This window comes from Poromitra crassiceps, assembly GCF_964638095.1.
Source record: "Poromitra crassiceps genome assembly, chromosome: 2".
Classification (NCBI taxonomy): Eukaryota; Metazoa; Chordata; class Actinopteri; order Beryciformes; family Melamphaidae; genus Poromitra; species Poromitra crassiceps.
The window spans coordinates 24,186,758-24,191,665 of record NC_139624.1 but is presented as its reverse complement, the minus strand read 5'-3'; positions in this window follow the sequence as shown (position 1 = coordinate 24,191,665).

Genomic DNA, 4,908 nt, shown 5'->3' with positions numbered 1-4,908 from the left:
ACAGTATTTTGCGAGCAGTGCAGGAAATCCTTGCTTGGATAGGCCTACATTACGCACGGCTCACGTGCGGGCACACTTCCCTCCTCAGAATGCCACGCTGATTTTCAACTAACCTACACTGCAGAAAAAACATACCTTGATTTAAAAACGAGAATTAGTTTGTCATGGTTTTGTGGCAAAAAAGTGATTTGCGTTTTGAATTGGATTACCAGGGGAACGAGGGTCTGGCGGGGCGGGAGTCTGTGTGTAGCGCAGGGAGGGGTGCTTTTAAGTGTTCGGCTAGTGCTACCTGGCCCACTGTGAGCTGGGCCAGGTAGGCAGGCTGGGTGGGTAGGTTGCACAGGGTGGGTAGAGAGGCACTGAGGCAGCGCTGTGCGCGGTCCCACGGATCGAAATCAGTTTCTGGCAACAAATCACTTTTTGACACAACACCGGCCAGTAGGCTATAAAGTAACCTCTCTCCCTGCAATTGCACCATGCAACAATAGCTTAACCCGAGTGGACAATTCTGGTATAGGCTATTGAAATAGGCTAGAATTAAAAGCTCACACATCCCTACCCTATTAAAGAAAAGAATATTTTTAAATGTGTATGTTATAGCCTATATGAGCAAAACGACTAATTAATAGGCTACTAATTACAAAAGCATCAATTTTCATTACGAATCCGAACTGGTTCATCCTCCAATTCTCTCCCTCTCTCGTTCTCTCCCCCCTCTCTCTCTCTGTGACTCTCTCCCTCTCTCTTTTCTCTCTTTCTCTCTCACTCTGTCACTTTGCTTGCACTCAGCAAGAAAGAAGCTGCTGCCTGTCACAGACGTGATGGCGGTGACGCTGTGGCTTTTAAGGGGAGTGATCTCAACTTGTGAATCCTGTTATGAGCATAAACATGCCTATGGAGCTTTGCGCCGAGATGACGTGAAGCGCAGCGGCCCGACACGCCCACAATTAGGGCTTTGCGTGGCGCTATTCCAGTGCAAAACGGGCGCTAACGCAAAATTACCGCCGTTGCGAAGATAGGGCCCTTAGAGTTCAACTGATCTGTTCACCAAGACTGGTCTTCCATTACAAACTCTATGAACACACACACACACACACACACACACACAGGTTGGGGCTTTCATTAAATATCGGATATTGGAGAGAGTTTCATAACTCGTGGTTTCAGTGGAGTCGCCAGAATAAATATTATGTTATGTTATGTTGATATATATACTGTATATATATATATATATGTTAGTATGTTGGTATTATATGTTAGTATGTTGGTATCATATGTTAGTATGTTGGTATTATACGCTTCTGCAAACGAGGGTTACGTTGAATGTCAACGTTTGTGAACCAAAAGTATGTTTCATCAGCATCAGTGTTATCAGCGTTTTGTGAGTCATTAAGGGTGATGTGGTCTGGGTGGATGGAGGGCGTAAACACGTCGGACGGCCCCAGAATGTTCAAGATCTACATTTCCACCATCATTTGATGGTCTGTGGACAGACTATGTCAAAAGGCTGTAGCTTGAACCAGATTGTTAATAAACCCACACAGGGAAACAATATCCTGACCTAGACCTTTTGATCACTAACATATTAGCCCCTCTTTAAGCTTAGCACGTACTCCAGGAAGGCAGCACGAGGCGGAGCTACACAGACCAGGCACGCACTCCGCGCTGGGGCCGAGGTGTTCATGCTCAGAGTGCTGTTCAGAGCACCGCTGTTTACATAGTATAGTGAACGGCCCATGAAAAGAGAAGGGGCTGGGATCTAAGCGCAGAGACAGGTGTAGGCATGGCCCAGGCGTCTCCGTGGGTTATAGTGGGACTTTCCATGCCTACCCCATTCACTTCAATACATTCAGGTGGCGTCTTGTCATAGATGCATGTTCAATGGGCCAGCGTGGGGTAAATCATCTCCGTACTTTGCAGGCAGCAGAGTTAGCATTTAGCTGCTAGCCCAGCCCAGGCAGACAGGATTGGGGATTCATCGTGCATTCCTTTATAACTGGGACTGGTAATCTTACGGTTCAAAGGTCATGAGCTGGGATGGTGACGTCACCAGAGCTGGTATTTCACATTCCAGCCTCAGCAGCCCCTCAAATATCCAAGATGGCTGCGACAACAGTAGTTATAATCGTAGTAAATGTTGTTTATTACCACTTGTGTCTCATTAAATCAGCTGTACACACATCACTGCCTAACTTCTATCTGTGTGGACATGAGGCTGCAGTGTTTGTATGCGCAAAATGCAGCGAAATGCCTTGTTATCAACTGATATTGCTAACAATGGCTAGCTTGGCTAGTAGGGCATTCACAGACTAGTCGACTAGTAAAACCACTAGTCGACACTGTGCTTACTGTAGTAGTCGACTAGTCGTTTTTTTTTTTTTTTTTTTTATCTTTAAGAAAGAACATGAGGTATTTACACGACATGCATGGACTATCATATCCCATATCCCATATCCCCCACAAAGAACATCAAAACACAACAAAACAAAACAAGAAAACTGCATAAGATACACAATAATCCAAGAACAAACAAGACTATTGGACAAACAACCAAACAAAAACAATGCTTCTACAACAGCATGAGTGAATACTGGATTCTGATTGGCTAGCAACAGTGGTAAATAGGTCAACAATCTACAGTTCGGCTCCAACCGCAGTATCACTCCGCTCCCTGTTGAATGAAGAACACCTGTGCTGACTCCGCCCACTGTTAGCCTGTCAGTCTACAAATCTCTAACAAGGAAATGTCCGATTTCGTAGTAACATTTGATTTACTGGGTGGATTGACTTTTGAGCAGTGGTTAGATGAAGATGAAGGTGAAGTGAACAAAGAACGACATGGTGAAATTGGGGAGAGAGAACTGGCTGAGCTTGAGTTGTCACGGAGTGAACCTGGGACTATCAAACAAACAAATTGGGCAATACGATGTTTCCAGACCTGGTGTGCTGAAAAGAATCTGGCACCTGACTTCAAAAACATCTGCAAGGAAGAATTCAACCTGGCACTCAGGAATTTCTACGCCACTGTTAGAACTGTAAAAGGTGAGCCGTACAGTATCAGTGGATATGCTGGTCTGCGAGCGGGTCTTAACCATTTCATTAATGACCCCCCCTTTTCCCGTTCGTGGAGCTTAATCGGTGACAGTGAATTCAGCAGCAGCAATGGTGTTTTCACTGCGATGATGAAGAAACTGCGAAGGGAAGGAAGAGACACCTCCACCCACCACCCATCGATAACAGAGGAAGACTTCCGTATAATTAAGACTTCCATGGCGCTTTCTCCCGATACACCGCAGGGATTAGTCAACAAAGTGTGGTTTGACATACAGCTGCACATGGGGCGCCGCGCAAACGAGGGAAACCGTGGGCTGAAACCCGAGTCATTTGCTGTACGCACAGACGACAACGGTGCGAAGTTCGCAACTCTAACGTTCAACGAACCAACCAAGAACCACAAAGATGTAAACGAGATCAACAAGGAAAGGCTGCGGGGATTTATGTATGAAGAACCCGGAAACCCAATGTGTCCTGTGGCTTCCCTCGAGAAGTACCTGTCGCTGCTGCCACCTAATTTACCTGCATTCTATCTCCATCCATATAAGGATTACACCAACGATAAGTGGTGAGTTCATTGCCTAGTCCACAATTTGTCACCAGTGTTACCAATGTAACGTTAGTAGCGCTTTTGTAGCATTTGATGGCTTATGTTACATTGCATTAACGCAAATATTTATTTTCCCTAGGTATGCAAAAAGACCTATGGGGATCAATCACCTCGCAAACATGCTTCCTTCCATCTGTAAATTGGCTGGAACAAAAGTCTCCTACACCAACCACTGTTTAAGAGCGACTACAATCCAAAAGCTTTCTGACGCGGGACTGGAATCAAAAGAGATCATGTCGGTGATCGGAGATCTCTCTATGTTCCCTGGATACATGACTGAATGAAAACCACACAGAGATCTCTCAAGGTTCCCTGGATACATGACTGAATGAAAACTACATAGAGATCTATCAAGGTTCCCTGGATATATGACTGAATGAAAACTACATGGAGATCTCTCAAGGTTCCCTGGATACATGACTGAATGAAAACTACAGAGATCTATCAAGGTTCCATGGATACATGACTGAATGAAAACTACAGAGATCTATCAAGGTTCCATGGATACATGACTGAATGAAAACCACATAGAGATCTTTCAAGGTTCCCTGGATACATGACTGAATGAAAACCACATAGAGATCTTTCAAGGTTCCCTGGATATATGACTGAATGAAAATTACATGGAGATCTCTTGAGGTTCCCTGGATACATGACTGAATGAAAACCACATGAAGATCTATCAAGGTTCCCTGGATACATGACTGAATGAAAACCACATAGAGATCTCTCAAGGTTCCCTGGATACATTACTGAATGAAAACCACATAGATATCTCTCAAGGTTCCCTGGATACATGACTGAATGAAAACCACATAGATATCTCTCAAGGTTCCCTGGATACATGACTGAATGAAAACCACATAGAGATCTCTCAAGGTTCCTTGGATACATGACTGAATGAAAACCACATAGAGATCTCTCAAAGTTCCCTGGATACATGACTGTATTTAGTTTCTTCATTTGACATGTTTTAAATATAGACGGTTTTCACAGAATTGTCAGTCCTGTCAGTCCTCTCCAATTGTATTAGCAAACACTGCAACAGGAAGTGAGCTGGGGTTCAATTTAGAATGTTTATGTTGTCAAGTTAAAACCGGCTATATGTATTTTAAAGGAGATAGGGGTGGGGAGGGTATCTGGGGGGTGAGACAGCAGTTTGGGGTGTGTTTTTGGGGGTGGGACAGGGGGTGAGACAGGGGTGGGGAGGGAGGGATTTAAGATGGTTCATTTAGCTCCTCCGG